Raw genomic sequence first — 25,322 nt, 5'->3', positions numbered from 1 at the left:
GACCTGGCCTGGGGAGTGAGCTAGTCCCGAGCTGAGAGCCAGCTTGGCCACTTAACAGCCTAGTGACCTGGAGCAAATCAGCTTTCTCAAGCTTCCATTTCCCCACCCAGTAACTCCTCCCCTCAGGCTGTGCGCCTGGCACATCTGGACCCTCAGAACTATTCAGTTCCCTACTCTCACTGCCAGCCAAGAGTAGCCAAGCTACCCAAGACACCTCAGACTCACTCATCCAGGCATTAGGAACATTCGACTTAAGAAATAAGAACGCAGGCCACATTACCGTCACCCCAACTCAAACTCTCTCCCCAGCCTCCATTTTTATAACCGCCTCAGTATCAGACGGCCGTCCACAACGCACACGCACGCTCCTTCCCTCAGGTGCTCCCACTTTCACAGGACAACACTCCTCCCTCTGCAGTCCCCACAGCCTCCGACTGCAACTTTTCACTTTATTGCTCAAGGTGGCCAAGTGTTCAAGGGCCAAAGAGGGTAAATGTGTTATAGAGGCTAAGGTTTCCCTAATCCAGTGGGCCACAGTGAAGGGCTATGTGTACAACACGCAGGCACACACATGGTAGAACAGGCAAATTTCTTTAACGTTCAGAAACCCTTACAAATCCATTAGGAAAGTCAATTAAGAAAAAGCAAACTACTCAATAGAAGAGATGAAGAATAAGAACAGAAAAAGAATCCTGTGAAAATATGCTCAGGCTTACTCATAATTAAGACAAATCAAAACCATGAGGCACCATTTTTCAGGTATCAGATTAATAAAAATTAAAACCGTTAATACCCAGTGTTGGGAGCAGTGTGGAGAAACAGGCATTCTGATACACCTATGGTTGAAGTCTAAGCTGGGCAATTAACACTATCAAAAATTTAAATACAAAACAACTACATTAGTTCAGCTTTTGTTCATCCAGTCACCCATTTAAAAAGCAAAAAGAAATAGACATTTCTCCAAAGAAGACATACAGATGGCCAAGAGGCACGTGAAAAGATGCTCAACAACACTAATTATCAGAGAAATGCAAATGAGGTATCACCTTCCACTGGTCAGAATGGCCATCATCAAAAACTCTACTAACAATATGGGACTTCCCTGGTGGTCCACTGGTTAAGACTCCAGGCTCCCAATGCAGGGGGCCCAGGTTTGATCCCTGGTCAGGGAGCTAGATCCCACATGCCACAACTAAGACCCGGTGCAGCTAAATAAATAAATAATTTTTTTAAAATCTACAAACAGTAAATGCTGGAGAAGGTGTGGGAAAAAAGGAACCCTCCTACACTGTTGGTGGGAATGTAAATTGGTACAACCACTGTGGAGAAAAGTATGGAGGTTCCTTTCAAAACTAAAAATAGAGCTACCATATGACTCAGCAATCCCACTCCTGGGCATACATCTGGAGAAAACCATAATTTGAAAAGATAAATGTACCCCAATGTTCACTGCAGCCAGGACGTGGAAGCAACCTAAATGTCCATCGACAGAGGAATGGATAAAGAAGATGTGGTATACATATAAATTGGAATATTATTCAGCCACAAAAAGAATGAAATAATGCCATTTGCAGCAACATGGATGGACCTAGAGATTGTCATACTGAGTGAAGTAAGTCAGACAAAGACAAATATTATATGAACTAGTTTATATGTGAAATCTAAAAAAATGGTACATATGAACCTATTTACAAAACAGAAATAGAGTCACAGATGTAGAAAATAAACTTACGGTTACCAAGAGGGAAGTGGGGGGCAGGAGGGGCAAATTGGGAGATTGGGATTGACATATACACAGTACTATATATAAAATAGATAACTAATAAGAGCCTATTGTATAGCACAGGGAACTCTACTTCATGCTAAGTAATGACCTATATGGGAATAGAATCTAAAAAAGTGGCTATATGTATATGTATAACTGACTCACTTTGCTGTACAGCAGAAACAAACACAACATTATAAATCAACTATATTCCAATAAAAAGTAATTATAATAAATAAAAATTTAAAAATAAAATTGTAAAAAAGTGAAAAGAGAATCAACAGATTGGGAAAACATATTATTTAACCCATAACAGACCAGTAAGCACAAAATATAATGAAATTCTATACATCAATAAGGAAAGTGAGGCAGGAGATAGATGGGCTCCAGGTTAGACATTTACAGCCAGCCTCCTCTTTACACTTCCTGATAAAAATGACAACCGGAATAGGGTAAATAGCTGGACTTTGCCTCCGGTGGACACTTTAAGATAACAGTAATGGCGGGGGAGGGGAGGGCAAAGAGGAACTGAGTTCTGCCCAGATAAAAGATAAAGAGACCACATATTTCTCATTCTTGAGGTCAAGGAGAACTTCCCCACTACACATGCACAGAAGAGCTCCTCAGGGGTCAAAAAGGGAGGGGGTACCACCCCATAGTAGGTGATGTCAACCTACCCATAGGCCTCCTCGCTAGAATCCATCTTGGCTAAGAGACGCCCACGCGCGCACAGGGGAGGACCCTAAGATAAACCAAATACGGATTCAAAGCCAGGCAGAGCAAGATGATTGGCCAGAGGAAACCCGGAAGAAGTGCCCTATACAAGTGATTCAAACTACCACGAGGGCGTGACTCTCCCTCTGAGTCCACCCCTGTGTATCCACACATACCCTTTTTCCTCCTGATAAACACTTTATTTGTTTCACTACTTTCCGTCTCTTTGAGGAAATTCATTTCTACAAAGCCGACGGGCCAGGGGCTTGTCACTGGCCACTGATGTTACTAGGATTCAGCGCTCTCACTGCCTCCGCCTGACTTCAGTCTCTGGCTGGGTAACCAAAATCCTGCTTCAAGCTGCTGCAGGCCGAGGCCACTGGAGATCAGAAAGGACAAACACTCCAACAGGAAAAAAATGGGCAAAGGCAATTCACATGAGAGGAAACATGCATGGCCACAAAATACTTGAAAAGACACCCAACCTCATGAGTAATCCAAGAAATGTGAACGAAAACCACAAGAAGCATTTCTCATCAATCAAGCTGGCAAAATTAAATGATCGGACAATACCAAGTGTATTGGTGAAGATGTCCAGTAACTGACTGCAGAGTGTAAAACCACTTTGGAGAACAACGTCTAATACCATTGAAGATTCTCACATTCTGTGAACCAGCCATTCCCTCATAGGCAAATACCCTAGAGAAATCCCCACACGTATACAATCAAGAGAGATACACAAGAATGTTCACCACTGTACTGTTTGTAACAGAAAAAAAACTGGTACACCTTTAATGTCCACTAACCAGGAAATGGATATATAATTTGTGGTGTATTCATATAATTTGAAGTTATTCAGTACTGAAAATAACTTGATATTCTTTTCAGTACTGAAATGGTATCAGCATGGAAGAATCCCAGAAATATAATACTGAGGAAAAGATGCAAGTATCAGAAGAATATATACAGCAAAGTACTACTTATGTAAAAGTAAAAACATTCAGGGACGTCCCTAGTGGTCCAGTGGTTAAGAATCCACCTTCCAGTGCAGGGGACGTGGGTTCAATCACTGGTCGGGGAACTAAGATCCCACATGCCGCAGGACTACTAAGCTGCACGCCATAACTACTGAGCCCACACGCCCTAGAGCCCACACACAGCAACTACTGAACGCGCGTGATCTGAGGCCTGCACACGGCAACGAAGAGCCCATGTGCCGCAACTAAGACCCGTCGCAGCCGAGTAAGTTAATTAATTAAAAAATAAATAAATAAAAACATTCAAAGCATTGCATGGGAACAATAAATACCAAATTTAGGATCCTGGCATCCTCAGGATAGAACAAGAGGGATGGCAATCAGGCTTGTACAAAGGAGAGTTTATGTGTGTTAACAATGTTTTTAAGCTGTTTTTATTCTTTATGTCTTTTCATATGTCTTAAGGAGTGCAGAACAAAAAATTTTTTAATTTACGTACATGTACTTTCACCTAATTCCACTGCTAGGAATTTATCTTACATACACGCTAGCATATATGCAAGTATGCAACAATATATACAAAGATGCTTATTATAGCAGTTTATAAGGGGCAAAAACTGGAAACAACCTAAATATGGGAATATTATATAAAATAGTCAATGAAATGCCAGAGCTAGACAATCATTTAAAAGACTGAGATAGACCTGTATGCCAAGATGTATATTTAAGTGGGAAAAATAATCACAGAACTAGACCATTTGTGGAAAAATATTAGATTAGATGTACATACACACAGACAACATAAAAACTTTCTTGGTCATAAGAAACCATTAACTTTGATCATCTCAGGGGAGTAAGATTGGGTAATGAGAGGGGACTTCTACTTTTCATTTTACACCCTTCAGAAAGATTTGCATTTCTGTTTTTACCATTAGTGTGTACTACCTTTCTAATGCAAATAAATAAATAAATAAATCAGTGGAAAAAATAAATGACAGCTAGAAGCTTAGGATGCTAACTTACCAAGATTTTATTTTAAAAGCAAAATTCACATAAAATTCTTTTTTTTTTTTTGTCCCCCCCGGAACGCGGGCCTCTCACTGTTGTTGCCTCTCCCGTTGCGGAACACAGGCTCCGGACGCACAGGCTCAGCGGCCGTGGTTCACGGGCCCAGCCGCTCCGCGGCATTCCCGGACCAGGGCACAAACCCGTGTCCCCTGCATCGGCAGGCGGACTCTCAACCACTGCGCCACCAGGGAAGCCCCACATGAAATTCTTTTAATCATTTTTTATGCTTATCTCTTTGGGGAAATGATAGCACTCAAACAAATGAATCCTACAGGTGGCTGCTTTGAACAGGATGATAAACGGTACTGCAGTGAGAGTACATTATTTGTGGCTCTTTCACAGCTTTATATAACTATCTGCAGAACATGTTGCACTGTTTGTTTTACTTCCAATCACCATTCTGAAAACCATAAACTGCTTTCTGACCTCAAAGGGTTTGTTTTTCAAGAAACACATTCAAAAAGGAAATAAGGACTCAAAGCGCATTAGCAGAGCAGGCCGGCATACCAGCCGGGGTGGTTCCTGGGACCAGGGACACCAGGAGTGGCTGTTCATCTGTCTGACCAGAGACAGTGCCCCGGGCCTTCTGTGTCCGAGCGCCTGCCGGTCCTGCTCAGCTGGTTCATGCTCCAGGCAGCATCATCACCAGAGACAACACTTAACCTACACGATGGGCATACCCAGGGCTCTGTGAAGCCTTCTTGGGCTCCAGCCAGGCCTTCAAAGTCAGGAAGTTTGTGGCTGAAAAGGAGGGGAAAGAAGCTGAGTGTAGAGACAGAGGCTCTGGGTGCGGGGCCATCCCAGAAGCACAGCCCCATTTCCCAGCCTGGCCTGAGGACCAACAGGAGGGGCAGAGCCCAGCAATGGAGAATCAGAGCCTCCTGATTCCACTGAAACCAGAACTCGGTGCCTGTATCTGATTTGACTCCTGGTAAAATTTATTTCCAAAAATAAAGGGCAGAAAAGATTTCCAAAGTTTGGAAATCTTTGAACTAGAGGGTACCGCTAGACGTGTGGTTGGTTCTCAAACATAAGAATCAAACATTTTACAAGCTTTCTTCCATTTTTCAGGGGGACAAAAACGCCTGACAATAACTGTCCTCCCGAACTTTGCAGGGCAGCTTGGAAGGATCAAATGAGGTAATAGCCATCTTCAGCTAAGAGATCCTTAGGAAACAAGTTTATTATTTCCTTCCTTTATAACGGAGGGCATATCCGGTTCAAATAATTAGTCACGCAAAGACTGTGTTTCTTCTAGAAGGAGAAGAAGATGAAGGCAGCTTGGGTAAGAAGAAGAAAAACAACAGCAACAACAGTTCAGTTAACAATTTAAGAAGGGAGAGGCTCTGTTCGAGTGCCTGTCACTTAAATGAAATGGGGGTGGGGGGAGTGAGGTGGGAAGGGCACTGCAGAGAGGGAGGACACTTGGATTAAGCGCGTGCTATGTGCCAAACACCGTGCAGTGTGCAACAGGCTTCATGTGTTTCCCGTAATCTGCACAGAACATGATAACAGGTCTGCTTATCCCATTTTGCAGATCAGGGAGAATCAACAACGTAGCCAAGGTCAGGCAGAGACACTACTCACCGAGGCTGCATGTTCCTCCACAGCCTCACCACTGGCTCCTCCCCCTAAACATGGTTGTTTCCAGGCACCGTGTCTCCTTCTCCCTTTCTGTTATCTCCCTTTAAAGTCTTGGGTCATCTCACCCCTTGGGTCATCTCCTCCGTGCAGATCCTCTGTTCTGATTTCCAGCCCCTTGGACAGTTCGCAGTTAAGATCCACTACCCTTACAAACCCAACATTTCTAAAAGGAGCTCTTCTCCTCACCACTCACATACCCCCTCCTCCCAGCCTCCCAAGCTCAAAATCACTATCACTTGTGGTCATTTCTCCTGCATATACACAATCACTCAATGATCTCAATTATTTCTTCAAAATCTCTCTTACCCTTCACTTTTCGTTCTACTTTTTCTCTTCACAGCCTAGCACTGTGAACCTTCTGTCTGCCTGGTCCCTGCAGAAGCCTCCAGCTGGTTCCCTCAGGGTTTTCAGTTCACCTGTACACTGCCGCCAGAAACAGCACACCTTGTACCTGCCCTTCGCCTTCACTGGATGGCAGGCTGCCTTCATCAAATCGAGTCCGAGCTCAGCCCTGCTCCCTAGGGTGCCTGCATCTGGCCCCTGTCTTTCCAGCCTCCAGCCCCATCCTCCGCTCCTCTGTTCCACAGTTTAGCAAAGGATTGCTTGCTGCACACACCCCTCCAACACCAAGCTCCTTTCCTCCCCTCTCCTCCCCACTTGTGGCCCCAGTGCCCCCAGGAGGCTCTCCCCTCCTCCCTCCTGCCACATCTCAGTTCAGGCCTGCCAGCCTCAAAGCCTGCAAGACTCATTATCTGTACTGTTCATCAGGCAGTAATTATGTACTGCCTTGTAACTCTTCTATTTAGCCTGGAACAGGCTTTGAAACATGCTAGTGCTACGTAATCTCTCACAAGTCTGTATCTCATCACCCCAAACAGTATAAACCACTTGAAGACTGTCTAATGGGTCTAGGTTTCTCCCTGCGGTGCCTAATACTTAGTAGGTGCTCAACACGTGTTGATTTCCTTTTTCTTCCCACATACATTGGACTCAAACAAATAGCCAGGGCTGGTCATCATAAAAAGCATCAGCCTTGGAAGCCCGATTTTGGCCACAACAGATCTCCCACAGGACCGTTTCATCTTGACCCCTCAGCTGAGGGCTCCCCAAGGGCATCAGCAGCTTTCAGGGGGCGCTGGTCTCCGGAGAGGTCTCTGACCCACGCCGCCAACCCGGGTTGACTCTATCTGCTTCCTTTGCTGATCATACTTCCATGTCCTTCCCTGGTCTCCAGCTAAAAGGAAACATCCCCGAGTATGGGGTGGGGGTGGGATGGGAGTGGGGGGCTCCCTAAACCCTGAACCCTGACGCTCTCATTAGTGAAGCCACCTCCAGCCAGCTCGGGGCCGTCAGGAGTACCCCGGGACATCCCTGCCCTTGGGAGAGAAAGAAGACACTGCACCTTTAAGTCAGCAGCCAGTTGAGAAAAACAAGCTGTGATTTATATAAGCGGGAAAATCATGTGATTTGCAGGAACGCTCCCTCCTCCACCGGCCCCCTCCCGCTGTTGCCTCCAGCCCTTCCCATAGGGGCCCAGGCCGCGGGGCTGGGCTGGAGGAGAGGGAGCCAGGCGGGTGGGCCAGGGGGCGCCCCGAGTCTCTCTTCTCCGAGCGTCGGAGCCCCGCAATGCGGGGCGCGGCCGTGACCGAGAAGGGCCTCGGTCCACGGTGCCTCATTCCTGCGGCGCTGCCCGGTGGCCCCAGACGCCGGCGGAGGGCGGTGTTCGGCCTCGGGGCGCAGCGGTTTGCTCCCCAGCGGTCTGGCGGTGGGTCACGTTCAGGAGCGCTGGAGACGCCCCTACACGGCCCCGCGGTCTGCGCCCCGGGCTGCAGCTGCCCTTGACCGCGCCGCCTGAGCATACCCTGCCCGGGGCCGGGGCCGCCTGTCCCTTTCGGGCCAAAGTGTGCGACGGAGAAACTGAGGCTCTCCCTCAAGTACTCCGGGAGAAAGAAACACCAGGGGCCCCCACGGACTGGCTTCTGTGTCCCGGAACACCCAGCAGGGGGGAATGCAATTTAAGAAATAATTTGATCGGGAAAGGGCATGATGAAAATCAGCCATTTCTAGAGCTGAGAGGCGGTTGTGTTTAGCCCAAAGGACCTAGCTTTCAGGAAAAAAAAAAAAAAGACCGATGTGGCCTTTTCAGCCAGAGCCAAGGAAAATAAATAGATGATTTGAAGGCCCTAAGAACCAGCACAGATCTTTTAAATATTAGCGGGAGGGTGGTGTCGCTACAAGGAGCCCAGGCCCACGCCCACGTGGAGTCAACTCTGACAACTTATGAAGGAAAGGAAATGCTTAGATCCTCCAGAGATGCAGAAACTGTAGAGTGAGCAAGACTTGGAGAGGTCATCTCAGCCATCCCCCTGTCTCCGGAGGAACACTATACCAAGCCCTTCCAGGAAGTGCTCACAGCAGGAGAGAATTAACCATCACTTCCAAAACCAAGCCCAAGAGAAGTTGGGGGATAAGGGGCTCCCGCAGGGCATAGAGCTGGGAGGGGAGGAAATGTCTCTCTCAGTGCTGTCTTTTCCCGAAACCACAGTTATGGGCCCTGAAATTGTCCAAGGAAGGCGACCCATGGTTTCTCAGAGTAACCAGGAGTTAAACCTTGTCAGAGAGAAGGTTTGAATTCCATTTTATTTTCCCCCATTAGTTATCTGCTGGGGATGAGGCACAAGCCTGGTGCTGTCACATGGAGAAAAACATGATGCAATTAACAAAGTTGCTAATGCATCATCTTGACATGACCTCCGCATCACCAGCACAGCTTGGTGAATTTCAGTCCACCCTCTGTATCCCACAGAGCCAGCTGGACCCTGAGAGGTCATTCTGGCACTCCTCCTGTCTCCCCGCCGCCCCCAGATAGAGGGTCTTTATGCTGAGATAGTTTCCGGAACACTGCCTAATGCCCTCTGTCACACCAATGGTAAGATCCTTCCTGAGGGAGAAGGCTCAAGTTAGGCAAATATTCTTGATTATTCTTTAAATCCTGAAGAAGAAAAATAGTAAACATAGGGATTCAAGAGAACAGCACTCCATGCGTTCGGACAGATACCAACTTCATTCATTCAGTTATTCAGTAAGCACCTTCTGTGTGCCTGGCCCTGAGCTGGGCACAGGGCGACCATGGGAACAGCACACACAGTGCCCCTGCCCTGAACCCTAACTTTCTCCTCCCTCACTGGCCTCCCCAGACAGGAGCCTGTGAAAGACTCTTCCTCTCCTCCACCAGCATATATATGTCCCCTCCCCAGCCCACACACCAGCTTTGCCCCCAATTCCAGCTGCGTCTGTCTCACTTGTCTGCCAAGAGCTTCTTTTATCAGAAGGTGATAGCTCTCTGGTGATTGGGTGGTGGGTATAAGAAATAACCCAAAGGCCTGTCCAGAAAGTGAGATCAAAGTTGGCAGCCTCCTGGGCCCCTCCCAAAACTTATAATCAGTTCAGGCCCCACTTCATTCTGTGCCCCTTACTCTCTTTCTTTGCTCTCTTTCTGATAGAGCTGGCTGTCCCCCATCCAGGTCTCCTCTTTCCTAAGCTTCCTGTGCCAGAGGCCTGCCTATCCTCAGAGCTCTCCCTTATTAATCCGGGTGCCATCTTCTTAAAGCAGCCTCTCTGCTTCCACAGGTGGCCCCAGCGTCCAGCCCTGCACAGATGCGGTGCCAAGGTCTCTTCTGTTGCTGTAAGGCTCCTCATTGAGGGTGCTCAGACCTCCACCCTTAACCACAGGCCTGTCAACCTCCATCTTCCAGCCCCCACCCCAGACCATAGCAGCCCCTGCCTTATTCCCGTCCTTTCCTGAGTTCGGTTTAGGGCTTCCCTGGGTCATTCACAAGCACAGCCTGATAACGTGCAAAAGGAGATCTGGCAAGAAGCCTGTGGTGAACAAACAATTTAATGAACAAACAGAAATGATGGCTCTAAACTGAAAACACCCTGGAAGCCACAAACTCTGTTAATTTCAAAGAAGCCAGCTCTGGACCTCTGAGGGTTGTTTTGTTTGTTTGTTTTTGTTTTCTTTTTTTTTTTTTTCAACGCACCAAGGAGGCCAATGAGTGAATGAGTGAAATCAACTCATCTCGGACACTGTCTCTTTCAGGAAACCCGGCCTCAGAAGAAAAAAGGCATCCCAGCCCCTGCCAAATTCCATTCTGTTTCAAATTAGCCTCCCAGCAAAATAAGGGGGCTGTACTAGCTGGTCTTCAACATCCTTCTAGCACTGAAGCCCTGAGGCTCTCCAGTTCCCCTAAACAACCTATTTTAGAACCCTCCACATTCTCATAATGGAGTAGAGAATGCATCTGTGCTCTGGGCCTGGGTCCGCAGCTGAAGCTCAGAATTAGGCTTCCACTACAGTGTTTTCAGGCCTGTTTTCCCTCTTCTCCTTTCCCTGAAAGGGCCTCTGGTCTTTCCCAAGCTGCCTGAGTAGAAGGGAACACACAGCTCCCCCAGAGCACAGGGGCCCATCAAAGGGAAAGCTGGCCCGGCCCCAGGACAGGCTTGCCTGTGATTCTGCAGGGACTTTCCTCCCTCCCAACCTGCCTGGAACTTCTGGAACTTCTAAACAGAACATCCTCGGGCCAGCCCAGGCCCCTCAGCATCCTGCACCCCAGTTTACAAGCCTTTAGTGGCAACTAACACATTGGGCAAACCTCAAGTGTGAGCCAAGCCGGGCCCTTTTCCCCAGGACCCAGCTAACAACGAAGGGATGCTGGGCTGGGACCAAAATGGGATCCAGCCAGTCAAGCCCTGAGTCTTGGTTCTCTGGGCCAAGGCTGGGGAGGACTAGAGGGAAATGTCCTCGGTCGGCCCCACCTCCACCATGCAGGCTGGTCCTGAGATCTCTGGATGCATCAGTAATTCCAGGCAGGGCTCCATCCCCAGCCCACACTTAGCCCAGGACCTGGTGAGGGAATCTCCAACATTCCCGGTAACACGAAGCTCGCCTTCCATGCCAGATTCCTCTGGGGTCTCTGGGTGGGAGTAGCCAGACCCTCTCGTTGGGCTCCTGCTATGTCTGGAAGGTCCCCAAAACATCTGTCTCCATCAGAGACAGTCACGGCCCCAGATCTCTGCTTTCAGACGATTTTAAAGAGAAGGGTGTTTTGAAAGCTCAAGACGTTCTGGGCTTGGGTTTGGCTCTAGCCCCATCTCCATCTCTCAGAAAAACAGTTCTCTTCCCCATGAATCTTGACATTCTGGAGGCAGTGAGCTTAGCTGATGGGACCGCAGAGAGCCTCTGCTTCCTAATGACCCAGGCTGTGCCCTGTCTAGATTTTGCCAGATGGTCTCCAAGAAGAGAAATCCACAGCCACTCATTCCTTCAGGCTATCTAACTGGAATGCCTGCCCCTAATATTCAAGAAACGACTTGAGGGCTTCCCTGGTGGCGCAGTGGTTGAGAGTCCGCCTGCTGATGCAGGGGACACGGGTTCGTGCCCCGGTCCGGGAAGATCCCACATGCCGCGGAGCGGCTGGGCCCGTGAGCCATGGCCGCTGAGCCTGCGCGTGTGGAGCCTGTGCTCTGCAATGGGAGAGGCCACAACGGTGAGAGGCCCGCGTACCGCAAAAAAAAAAAAAAAGGAACGACTTGAGCCCCATCCCAACTATGGGGACCCCATCACTGTGTCCCCCCCTCAGCCTCACAGTCCCTCTGGCCTCTTGCCCCCATCACCGACCGTGTGCGCAGGACCTCAGAAGGTTTATGCTTCCTCTGGCGACCTCTGGCTCTACTTCCTGCTTGTCCGCCTCTCCCCTCCTTCTGCATCTCCCTTCCTGCAGCTGCCGTGCTCCCCCAGCACCCCTCTATCACCCGCACAATGCCCCCTTCCCTCTTCCCCACCGGCCACCCCTCCAACTCGCACCAGGCTAACGGGCACAGTAGTAGACATTTACTTAAAGTTTGGGGAAATGGAGGGGAATCACAGTAAGCACGTTCAAATCTACTAGCAGACATTACTCTCCAGAAAATTTGTCCACCATTTCCCAGCCCTGAAAAATTTCTCGCTATTTCCTAAGTCCCAACTTACACTATCTTCTCCAACCTCTCTCTTCTCCTCTAGACCCTTCTATCCAAACTCCAAGTTCCTGTGGATTTCTCTCACAGAACAATTTGTCTTGCCTTCAGCATGCCCAGAGGGGCACACTGTTCTCACCAGACAAAGCAGCTTCTCCATCAGGGTTCATAATCCTCAAAAAAGAGGCATCTATCACCAGGGGGGATGCACCCCTCCCCTGGAATGATAAAGCACGCCATTTTTTTTTTTAATTTTTTTTACGCCATTTTTTTCTGTATAACACTTTCTCCCTATCCACTCCCCACCACCACCCCCCTTACATCTGGTGCCCCTCCCAGTTGAGAAATCCACCCCAAATCACTTTTGTTCTCTCTCTCTCTCTCTCTCTCTTTTTTTTTTTAACCCCTTTATGGGCATGGAGCACTGCTAATCAGTATCCCAGTTGTAGTTAAAAATGATGATCCAATAAAAAAATAAGTCAACGTAAGACAGACACAAAAGGACAAATACTATATGATTCCACTTACACGAGGTCCCTAGAGTAGTCAAATTCCTAGAGACAGAAAGTAGAATAGTGGCTGCCAGGGGCTGGGGAGAGGGGAGAATGGGGAGTTATTGGTCAGTGGGTATGAGTTTCAGTCTGGGAAGATGGAAACGTTTTTGAAGATGGATGGTGGTGATGGTTGCACAACAGTGTAAATATACTTAATGTCACTGAACTGTACACTTAAGAGTGGTAAAAGTAGTAAATTTTATATGATGCATACTTTACCACAGTGAAAAAAATAATGTCAGCCACATTCACTCTGACCCTAAGAGAGGCTTGCAGTTAATTCAACAAATGGGGGCTTTTCCCTCTGCCACCTTGGATCTCAGCAGCTCTGGGGACACCTGTCACAGAGTTCCAGGCTAAGGAGGGCACCCTCCCCTGCTCTCAGTCATCTCTCTGCTGACCCCACCTACATGGCTGTAGGCTTCTGCTCCCTTTTCAGATGGATGGAAAGTAGAAGGACCACAGAGGAGGCGTCGCTGGAAGAGAAGTCTTCAGACCTTGGCTCTAAACCTAGTCAGTAACTAGCTGTGCACTCCTGGGCAAATTATCTAGTCTCTGTATCTCAATATCCTTATAAAGGAAATGGAGAAGGGAACAGGCCGCCCCACGTGAGATAATGGATGTGAACACAGTTTGAGGAGTGCATGCAAGCTGGTTTCATCATCTCTAATTTCACTTTGTCAAACTAGAAACATCTCAAACATTAGAAGGAAGTTGCTGCCTGAAAATAGGGAGGTAGACAGTGAATCACTCCATAAATACAACCTAAAGATAATAACTTTGATCTTCCACCAACACCCTAAATCATCATCCTCATCAGAGGTGGAATGAAGCCGAGTCCTTCCCAGTCCGCTCTCAGCCATGAAAGCCCATTTTGTCAAGACACATCTTCTCCACGATTCACCCTTAATGCGGAGCTGGGATCCAGCTTTGCCCACAGACTGTCCATCGCATCACCTCCACTAGGTGTGCAGTGGGGTTCCAAGCAGGGGCAGAGCTGGGGGAGGGATAAGCGAAAGGCCAGGGAGAGTTGAACCCCTCGAGCACATATTCAAAAACGGCATCTTCTAACGATCTTCAAGGCACTCTAATTCATTGACATGACTGTCAAAATTTGACTGGTGAAAAGGTGCCAGCACAAGTAGGGCGGCTACAGGACCACAAACCCCACAAGGAAGGTGGTCCAAAGGTGGCTTCAGTTAGCTGAGTTGGCTGCCCCTCAGTCTGACCACCAGCTGGGTTTGCTGCTGTCGGAAGCCCGCCAGCCCTGGCTCTACACGGGACACAGGAGGCAGCACTTCTCTCCAACAAGAGTCTCTCTGTCCCTCAGGCCCCAGGAGGCCGTTCAGGTCACCCGCAGCCCAGGTGAGTCCACACCTGGCCCTTCCCCTTCCTCCTGCTGCCACCCCTACCTCACCAGGACCGCTTCTGGTCTTTCTCCCAGCCTTCCCTTCCCTCTGAGGAGGGGCTTGTCAAGGCCCCTCCCCCCTGCATGGAACACCCCAGAGGCAGGGGGTCCCAGGCCTCCACGTCTAGGGCCCTGGCCGCTCCTCAGGACAGCCTCACACACCTCACAGGGACCCGGCTCAGCCCAGATGGAAGTCATCCGGTTAAGGCTCCACACTGATTTCACCAATAATTACGTTATGCTCGTCCACACCCATTCCCACAGCACCTCCTCCGGAGCCACCTTCCCACTCACTCACGCGGTGCCAAGATGTGAAAATGGAAGCAGACCCGAAGGAACCCTGGTGGACGAGCTGGGGACACAACCGGAGCCCGAGGCTCCGACTGCGTGCAACTCCAGGCTCCGACCTGGTCGGGCCCAGCCTCCTGCCCTGCGCTGCAGAGTCTGCAACATCAAGGAGCCAATTCTTCCCTTGAGGCACAGGGAGGGGTCTGCAGACCTGTCCCAAGAAGCCAGCTCCTTCTAGGGTGGCCTGTTTCCCTTCTCAACTCTGAGCCTTCCGGGCGCCCCGGGGTGGCCTGTCATTGCTGCGGCTCCAGGGCCCCCACCCCACAGCCAGCCACAGGCATCTGCGGGTCACCGTGCCTGAGGTCCAAGGACCCCAGGGGCAGGGGGTTGTTGTGAGGGCTCTGAGACTATCACTGCGAGTTCCAGAATGTCCTTCTGTCCCGTTCTGTGGGCTTTCAACTTTTCTAAGTACACAGGAGAGCAGACCAAGGGGACGTTGATCCCACAGGCACCTGGTGGAATAAACTGTCAGTGCAAATGGGGCCTTCTCGCCACTCCTTCTTGCAAAGGTGGACTGTTTAAAAGAGCAAGCTGCTCTCACACTAACCTGACCACAGTTTCCTGGGAGCTGCGGGGAGCCAGGGTAGGAGGGTAGGGATGGGGGAGTGGAGCCTGGAAGGGGGAGGGAACTCAAGCACCAGACGCACACCCCCCATCCTTCCTGACACAGAGCCAGAGTGGTTCCTCACAAGAAAGCGTGAAGCGTCAATAAGCAGACACTAGCACAGCCCGAAATGTCTGAGCCCCCACCTCCTCCATCGGCCACCCTCTCAGCTCCTCAGTGGAGGCTGGGAGAGGGGAAGGAGTATGGCGCCTGGGGTTGGGGGGTTCCTAGGCCCAGATCCCACCCCCTCCCCAGCCTTCTCACAGGGTGCTCTGAGGAAGTGCAGCTCCGGCTCCTGCAGCGTCTGCCCTCACAAAGGCACCCTCTGTCACAGCCTCCCACTCCCCCCAGCACAGCACACACAGGCACTTCCTACAGCGGTGGATTCTGAGCCCGAGCTCCCCCACACCGCCACGACCACTGACGACGACGACGTGCTGGAACAAAGGCTGCACATGACTCCATGTGCCCGAGTGCCTGTCAGGGCTCAGGGCACGTAATTATAGGGGGCCCAGCCGCTCTCGGGGCCACACCTGGCCGTACAGTAAACAGCACTTCTTCCTGTCGAGCTGGGGGGAGTTGAGAGACAGGGAGGCGACAAACCACAATTTGAATCATTTGGAGAGAAGCTATAAATATAATAATGAGTCATTTGTAAAATATAATTTCATCCAAAAGCCTGGAAAAAATGGGAAAGAAGTTCTTATGCTATTTCAGGCTAAATTGTTCAAGGATGTTCTGCCAGAACCTGGGGAGGAGACCCAGCTGCCCACCGAGAGCTCGGCTGGGCGGCCCTCCAGGCCCGAGCCCTCCTCCTGACACAGCGCTGCCTCACACCCCCTTCCCCAGTTCCCCTTCATATCCTGGGATCAGAATGTCACGATGCAGATTTCTCTCTTGGACAGCTGATAAGAATCATGGGCCGAGCAGCCCTGCATCCAGGCCGTTCAGCTGAGAACAGTTTAGGACAGGCACGCAGTTTGTTTCGGGCAAGATCTTCCCCAGCCTTGGGGGCCCCCAGCCTTTTATGCACAGGGTGGCTTTTCCAGTGTGGCCCCAAGGTCTCCTTCAGAGCCCCGGGTAGCCTTGATTCCAGCTCTGGGCCTCAGCTTCCCTGGGGGGAAAGGAGGCATGTGGACGGGCCCCTGGGGGAGTGTGCCGGAGTCACCACTGCTGTTGGGGTGGCTGTGAAGAGCATGAGCTCTGCAACCAGACCTCTGCTAGGTTCAGTTACAGGGGGGCCACTTATTCTCTGTGTAATCTTAAGTAAGCGACTTACCCTCTCTGAGCTCAGTTACTTCATCTATTAGATGGGTTTAATAATAGTACCTTCCTCAAAGTGTTGTTGAGAAGATGAAATGAATTAATATGTAAAGCAGTTAGAATAGGGCCTGGCCGAGTGAGCACTCGGTAATGTTGGCTAATAAGATTCTGGCTGTTACTTGTCACTGGGCACTTGGTGCAGCAGGGGACAGGACAGAGGCACCACAGAGTACAAGATCAACCCTGAGTGATGGTGGATAAAACAGGGTCAGGGCCCCGGGCTTGCCCTTCAGCCATTTCGTCGACTCAACTTGCCCATCGACCTGAGCAAACTCCTTAATCTCTGTGGCTGGAGCATCCCCTTTATCCCTACTTACAAGCAGCTTTGTCTCTGGACTGAACTGCAGGCGGCGCGAGGGGAGGAGGGTAGCGTTCTACCTAATGTCTAGAGGCTGAAGTCAGTTGGTATTTGGAAGCATCTGAGTGCACGCTGAGCTCTCTCTCCTTGTTCTCTTCCCTCTTGTCCTCCTCTTTTCTTCTCTGTCTCTGCTTCCCTCTTTTCTTTCCTCTTCTTCATGCCAGTTCTCTCCTCCCTCCTGGTCTTCTACCCCCAGGCAGAGCTGAGAAGGTGGGAGGAGGCTGAAGTGCTCAAAGCCTCTGTCTCCCCTAGGCTGCTGGGTGCTTGTCCCCTGTTGCTAAGGGTGGCCTTGAAAGCCCTCAACAAGATTTCTTCCCCCGAAGTGGTCCCTACACCCAGGGAGGCCAGAAGAAGTCAACAGAAATAGTCTCCATGTCAATATCCTGCACTTTCCTTTTGCAGAAACCAGAGCACCCCAGCCAGCCCTAGCCCGGGGGAAAGGTCAGAGGACACCATGCGTACCCAGCAGGAGTCTTTTCTCCTGTAAATGCCAACTCTGCCAGTCTCCCTAAGAGGGCGTGCCTTTGCCAGTGCTGTCCCCACCCACTGGAGGGATCTTCCTCCTCTCTTTGGCCTGGATAACTTTTTTTTTCCCCCAGTAATTCCTTAATATATCTGTCAGTGTTCGCATTTCCCTAAGTGTCTTATCTATTTTTTTTGTCCCTTTTTAGTTAGTTTGAATTAGGAATCTAAAGATCCATACCTTGTGATTGATTGACAAGCCTCTTACGTCTCTTGTAGTTTGTAGCTCCCCATCCATGTAAATGTCAATCTCTCATTCTCTCTCTCTCTCTCTCTCTTTCCTTACATTTTTTTTTTTGATGAAAACATTCTGATTGTTTATCCTACAGAATTTCCCAAGCCTAGATTTTTTTTTTTTAATTAAAACACAGTGGCGTCATTTAACATGTTCCTCTTCCCCTTAGATATCCTGTAAATTGGTAGTTAGATCTTGAGGCTAGATTCAGGTTTATTATTATCTCTTTTTGTTTTTGTTTTTTGACAGCACATAGGTGGTATGTGCTAACAATGTGTATAATACCTGGTTGTCTCTCTTTGTCATATTGTCAGCCATTGTTCTTCATTGCCTAGATCTATTAATTCAGTAGGGGTTTCAAAACTGTGATGTTCTTGGGACTTCCCTGGTAGTCCTGTGGTTAAGAAACCACCTTCCAACGCAGGGGATGTGGGTTCAATCCCTGGTCGGGGGGGAACTAAGATCCCACATGCCACAGGGCAACTAAGCCCTTGAGCCACAGCTAGAGAGCCCAAGTGCCGCAGCTACAGAGCTCACCCACTCTGGAGCCCACCTGCCACAATGAAGAGCCCGCCCACTGCAACTAAGACCTGATGCAGCCAAAAATAAATAAATAATTTTAAAATTGTGATATTCTAGTTATATCGTTCCCTCTTCATTTATTAGTTGGAACATCTCATTTCTACTGGTCTTAACGGTCTTGTGTAGATCCAGACTTCTACATATTGTGTTGACCAAAAAGTTCGTTCAGGTTTTTCTGTACCATCTTACAGAAAAACCCAAATGAAATTTTTGGCCAACCCAACAGTATAATTTTCCTTCTGCTTGAAGGACTTATGTCAATATTTCTCATAGTGCAGGTCTGCTGATGATGAATTTTTTCACATTTTGTCTGAAAATGTTTTCATTTCACCATAACTTCTGAAAGGTATTTTTTGTTGGGTATAGAATTCAAGGGTGACACTTTCTTCTTTTGGTACTTTAACTATGTTGCTCCACTGACTTCTGGTTTCATTGTTTTTAAAAAGAAGTCTGGGGCTTCCCTGGTGGCACAGTGGTTAAGAATCCGCCTGCCAATGCAGGGGACATGGGTTCGAGCCCTGGTCCGGGAAGATCCCACATGCCATGGAGCAACTAAGCCCATGCGCCACAACTAATGACCCTGCGCTCTACAGCCCACGTGCCACAACTACTGAAGCCCGTGCGCCTAGAGCCTGTGCTCCGCAACGAGAGAAACCACCGCAATGGGAAGCCTGCACATGGCAATGAAGAGTAGCCCCTGTTCACTGCAACTAGAGAAAGCCTGCGTGCAGCAAAGAAGACCCAATGCAGCCAAAAATAAATAAATTTATTTATTTATTTACTTATTTATTTTTGTGGTATGCAGGCCTCTCACTGTTGTGGCCTCTCCCGTTGCGGAAAACAGGCTCCGGACGCGCAGGCGCAGTGGCCATGGCTCACGGGCCCAGCCGCTCTGCGGCACGTGGGATCTTCCCGGACCGGGGCATGAACCCGTGTTCCCTGCATTGACAAGCGGACTCTCAACCACTGCGCCACCAGGGAAGCCCATGAAATTTTTTATCTTTGTTCCTTTGTCATAAAATGTCTCTCCCTTCCCCCCACCGCCCACTCTTAAGATGTTCTATTTAGCACTGATTTTAAGCAATTTCATTATTATGTCCCTTGTTGAAGTTCAGTTTCTTGTGCTAGGGTTTCACTGAGCTTTTTGGAAATGTGGGTTTATAGTTTTCATCACATTTGGAATATATTTGACCATTATTTCTTCAAATATATTTTCTGCCCTCCCCCTTTTCCTGGAACTCCAATTACACATATATTAGACCCCCAGAAGTTTTCTCACAGATACCCTGTTCTTTTTTTCTTTCCTCAGTCTATTTTCTCTGTGTTTCATTTTGAATAGTCTCTATAATTATATCTTCAAGGTCACTAGTGTTTTCTTCCTCAGTGTCTAATCTGATGTTAATCCCATCAGGGTATTTTTTATTTCACATTATAATTTTCATTTCTAGAAAACTGACTTGGATCTTTCTTATATCTTCCATGCCTTTACTTAACATGCTTAATATTTATTTTACTTTCTTGAGCATATAATAACTGTTTTAATGTCTTTGTCTACCAATAGCTTTGTTCTAACATCTGTGTCAATTCTGGGTCTGCTTTCATTGATTGATTTATTTTCCTTGTTATGGGTTATATTTTCCTAATTATTTGCATGTCTGGTGATTTTGAACTGAATGGCAGACATTGTGAATTTTACCTTGCTAGGTGCTGGATATTTTTGTATTCCTATAAATATTCTTGAGCTTTGTTCTGGGACACAGTTAAGTTACTTGGAAATAGTTTAATCCTTTTGAGGCTTGCTTTTAAGTTTTGTTAGTTGGGACCAGAATATCCATTAGTCTAGAGCTAATTTTTCCCCACTACTGAGGTGATCCCCTTCTGAGCACTCTATCTGATGCCTTGTGATGTATGAGGTTTGCCATTCTGGCTAGTGGGAACAAAAACTATTATTTGTCTTGTGTGACCTCCAGGGATTATTTCCTCTGCTGCTTTTATTTGGTTGCTTCTCTAGACTCAGGTAGTTTCCTCATACACATGCTCTGACCAGTGCTCAGCTGAAAACTTGAAGGAACCCTCTGCAGATTTCTGGATATCTCTGTCTCTGTCTCTCTCTCTTCTCTATCCTCCTTCCTCTCTCCACATCTCACTCTCTGGTACTCTGCCCTGAAAACTCTAGCTGCCTTGGCCCCCCTGGACTCCCTGGTCCATCTCCCCAACTCAGAAAGACTATTGGACTCCACCTTTGTTCCTCTTCTTTGTGCTGCATCCTGGAAACTCTCTCGCCCTGTGAAGTGCTCACAGGGCTCATTTCATTTTTTCTCCCTCTCTCAAGGATCACTGTGCTGTCTGATGTCCATAACTATTGCTTCATATATTTTGTACAACCTTTTCATTGCCTTATGTGGGAGGGTAAATCCCATCCCTGTTAGTCCATCTTGACCAGAAGCTGAAGTTGACCTGGATTACTTATACTTAAGTTTATATATTCAGCCAGGAGCCTGCTCCCAGAAGATTTTGCTACACCCCACCATCATCTCCATCTCTCCAAATTGTATGCCCTTCCTTAGTGAGCTTATAATACCCTGCCTGTCAGTATGATTATTGTTCATGAGTTTCTCTGCAGGGCCACTATGTCACTTCTTAGCCTGTGAGCTCATTTGGGGTGGGGTTGTGTCTACATAGCTTTGTATCCTCCCTGGTGTCTGGCATACAGTAGGTGCTGAATTAAATATTTAGGAGAATGAATAAAGAAAAATCTGTGATCACTTGGCCATGACCAAGCAGAACCATACGGCCATACTCATAACTGGTTATGTGCTTCAGACTTGCCATAAACAGTGGGCACTAACTCTGACAGCTGTCCTCTCAGCACTTCCCTCTTCCTGAGCTGAGCTGGCAGTGTCCAGGGCACTCCCAAGAATGTGGCTTTAAATATCCTGACCTTGACAATTCCAAGGCCTTCAATGGAGGGCGTGTGGAGTTGAGACACATGAGTCACCTAAGGTACAAGAAAAGTGTAGCTGCTTCACTCAGGCTCTCAGAACACTGTCTGAGGTGCAGTAGAAGGAAGAAAATAAACATGGCGAAGCCTAGTAAACACTCTCCGACATTTGGCACATTCCTCACGCCCACAGATGTATCCAGAACTCTCTGCCTGTACAAGGGGCACTGACAGAGGATCCTAGACATAGTCACTGCCAGCTCAGTGTCTGGATAAGGCCACCCCAATAGGTGCAAAGCAGGAACAAGCAGAATCAAGGAGCCGGGGAGGGAGGACTCAGGGCAGATCAGTCTCTGGAATCACAGTCTGCACACTTCCCAAATCAACCTTGGCTCTGGATACCCATGCTTTTCAGGTCAAGTGGGCAAGGCCCTGCCAAGCTCCCATTCTGTGCCCTACACAGTGCTAGATGCTACAAGGACAAAACAAGTCCTGCTGTCCTTAAGGAATTTAATAATTTCCCTAAATGCAATGCTTCCCAAAGTGCGGGTTCCCAGTCACCTGCATGTGAACCGTCAGGGACGTTTATTAATAATGCAGATGCCAGAGCTCACTCCCAGAGAGAAGGAATCATATTCTTTAGGAATGAAGCCCAAGAACTGATACTTTCTTTTCTTTCTTGGCCGCACCTCACAGCTTGTGAGAACTTAGTTCCCTGACCAGGGATCCCAGGGATTGAACCCGGGTCCCCTGAAATGGAATCATGGAGTTCTAACCACTGGACCACCAGGGAATTCCCAAGAATTGATATTTTTAATAAGCTTCTTATATACATAAAAGTGTAAGAAATACTGCTTTAATGTTTTATCCCTATGGAAGTTGATTCACTGGGTTTGGAAACCTAAGAAATTTGTTAGAAGTTGAAAAGTCTCCAGCCATTGGCATCTGGGCTTAGAGTTTCTTTGCCACTATAACTCCCTTGATAGGCTTCCAGTCTGTTTGCTTCTGGTGGATTCTGTGAGCTAGTATATAAAACTAGAAATCTTGCTGAGACTAGTCTTTGGGCCTGGAGTCTGGTGTGGGTATTTCTTTCTCCAAGGAACAGGCCTTAGTGCTCTCCCAGACACTCAGCCTTACATTTAATCTTGAGCTATACCTTAGGACAACTGGAGAGGCACCCCAAGTCTGGTCCTTGCCTGTAGGCTATATCCCACTTACATATCTAATGGAATTGATGGTTCCCCTTGTCTTGGAGGGAATGAAAACCAGGAGGTACTTAGGAAAGAGCTAGGGATCAGACTTCATGTGTGTCCCAGTCTTTTTTAAATTTAATATTTATTTATTTATTTATTTATTTTGGCTGCGCCGGGTCTTAGTTGCATTACGTGGGATCTTTTTTTTAAATTGCTGCATGCGGACTCTTAAGTTGCGGCACGCATGCGGGATCTAGTTCCCCAACCAGGGATTGAACCCGGGTTCCCTGCATTGGGAGCGAGAAGTCCTACCCACTGGACCACAGGGAAGTCCCTGTCCCAGTCTTATCTCATATGATGTATTCCCCCATCTCTGCTTGTGCTTATACTCATATACCTGGGGCAGAGTTTTGGGGGCTTTACAGTCCTTCCACTTTCCAGAATCTTAGCCATTTTTGACCATAGGCAGAAAGAGCTTCTGTTAGCAAAGCTCTATTTTCTTCCTTTTCTGTTTTTGGGTAGGCTAGTTTGAACATAAGTTTACCTTTTTATAGTGCCTTACTAAGAACAACAAGAAGGAGCTAACCGTATCCAATGCTCTAAATTTCTCTACTAAGTAATGTGCTGCTATAACCTCAGTAGGCACATGAGCTGCATCCCAAGATACAACAGGAAACTGTATAACTAGCTATATCAGACTGCCAGTTTCTCAACCCAAGATATAGGGGTTATTACTGCCCTTCATCTTACCTCCTTGGGTTGAATCATTTTAGGGTTGAATCATTTAAGGGGGGGAGCTGCCTTTTGAAACCCCTGGCTCATGGTACTAATTTCTGTACTAGTTAGGACTTTTTAGGTTGAAATAAACAAAAGTCCAACTCAATTGGCTTGAACAATAAAGAAAATTTATTGGATCACATTACTCTAAAGTCCAGAGGAAGAGCTGGCTCTGAGCAAGGCTTGATGCAAGAGTTCATACAGTGTCACCAAGGACTCTGTTCCCCCTCTCCCACTCAGCTTTTCACGGTGGCTTCATCACCATGTTTCATACAGTTTCAGGCCTTCCATCAGCTCCAGGTTCATCCAGTCATAAAGTGGCCACAGAAATTCCGGACTCATATCCTCATACTAGTATCTGCTTTACAAGTCCTGAGATTCATATTCTCTCATTCACTCGAAATGGGTCAAGTACCCACCCCTGAACCAGCCCCTGTGGCCAGTGTGCTGAGTGGCTAAGGGATAATTGGGGATAAGAAGCCATCCCACCCAAATCCCAGTGCTGGGAATGGGTGAAATCCTCTAAGGGGAACGATGCACTGTGGCAGTAGAGAGGGAATGGCTGCTGGGTAGGCAACCAACAAGGAGTTTATAGCCAAATGTAGAGGGGAGCAGACACCTAAATGGTGTTACCAAAATGAGTTTAGTACTGTAACATTAACCAGGGGGATAAAAGAAGGTACACCTAAGTCTGCCTTGAGAAATTTTGAAGGGCTTCTCAAATGTTGGTGAGGATGTGGAGAAAAGGGAACCCGCCTACACGGTTGGTGGGAGTGTAGGTTGGTGTAGCCACTATGGAAAACAGTAAGGAGGTTCCCTAAAAATAGAACTATCATATGACTCAGCAGTTCCACTCCTGGGCATATATCCAGACAAAAATGAAAACACTAATTTGAAAAGATACATGCATCCCAATGTTCATAGCAGCACTATTTACAATAGCCAAGACATGGAAGCAACCCAAATGCCCATCAGCAGGCGACTGGATTAAGAAGATGTGGTATAGTTATATAAATGGAGTATTACTCAGCCATAAAAAGAACCCAACTATTGCCATTTGCAGCAACAGGGATGGACCTAGAGAATATTATGCTTACTGAAATGTCAGACAGAGAAAGACAAAACTGTAGGATATCACTTGTATGTGGAATCTAAAAAATAATACAAATGAATGTATATGCAAAACAGAAATAGACTCACAGGCATAGAAAAAAACTTATGGTTACAAAGCAGACAGGGAAGACGGAGTATAAATTAGGAGTATGGGATTAACAGATACAAGCTATTATATATAAAATAGATTAGCAACAAGGATATACTGTATAGCACAGGGAATTATACCCATTATCTTGTAATAACCAATAATGGAGTATAATCTGCAAAAATACTGAATCCCTATGGTGCACACCTGAAACTAACACAATATTGAAAATCAGCTATGGACTTCCCTGGGGGCCCAGTGGTTAAGAATCCGCCTGCCAATGCAGGGAACACGGGTTCAAGTCCTGGTCTGGGAAGATCCCACATGCTGCGGAGCAACTAAGCCCGTGAGCCACAACTACTGAAGCCCACGTGCCACAACTACTGAAGCCTGTGAGCCTAGAGCCCATGCTCTGCAACAAGAGAAGCCACTGCAATGAGAGGACCGCACACCGCAACAAAGAGTAGCCCTTGCTCGCCGCAACTAGAGAAAGCCTGCGTGCAGCAACGAAGACCCAATGCAGCCAAATAAATAATTTTTTAAAAAAGAAAATCAGCTATACTTGAGTAAAAAGATTAAAATTAAAATAAACCTACAAGACCATGTTGCCTTTATTTGCCACCAATGACCTCTCTCTTTGACAGGCTTCATGGACATAGTACTTCCCTTGTTTTCTTCCTACACTCCTGGCTGCTACTTTCAGTTTCCTTCATTAAATTAAGTTAATGGTGTTGAAGCTGGCTATAGGCTCATAGGAGGCTGTGGTAGTATTTTATACTTCTCTGTGTTCTACACTTCCCAAGATACTTTTGAAGAATAATTTTTTTTCTTCCCCGACCAGGGATCCAGCAGTGAAAGCCCCGAGTCCCAACCACTGGACCAACCAAGGAATTCTCTGGGAGGATAACTTAAATGAAGTTTCTCTTCTCATCTCTTCCCTTCTCCACCTCCCCCAGTTGCTCTCGAATGTGTGCAAAAGCGCATGTAACCATCACCTGCAGATCTTGTTAAAACTTTGCTTACCCGGCCCTGCTTGGCCCGGCCCTATTTTCCTGACCTTATCTCTCACCACGCTGCCTTGTGCTGACGT

General features: G+C 47.7%; 1 long non-coding RNA gene across 1 annotated transcript in view; it reads right to left on the bottom strand.

The window, feature by feature from the left end:
- The window catches only part of LOC136792272 (uncharacterized), a 73,012-nt gene that overhangs the window by 28,266 nt on the left and 19,424 nt on the right, over positions 1-25,322 (bottom strand). The gene's annotated exons all lie outside the window — the stretch shown is intronic.

Source organism: Kogia breviceps, chromosome 12 (genome assembly GCF_026419965.1).
Source record: "Kogia breviceps isolate mKogBre1 chromosome 12, mKogBre1 haplotype 1, whole genome shotgun sequence".
Classification (NCBI taxonomy): Eukaryota; Metazoa; Chordata; class Mammalia; order Artiodactyla; family Physeteridae; genus Kogia; species Kogia breviceps.
This window is presented reverse-complemented; position numbering and strand designations above follow the sequence as displayed.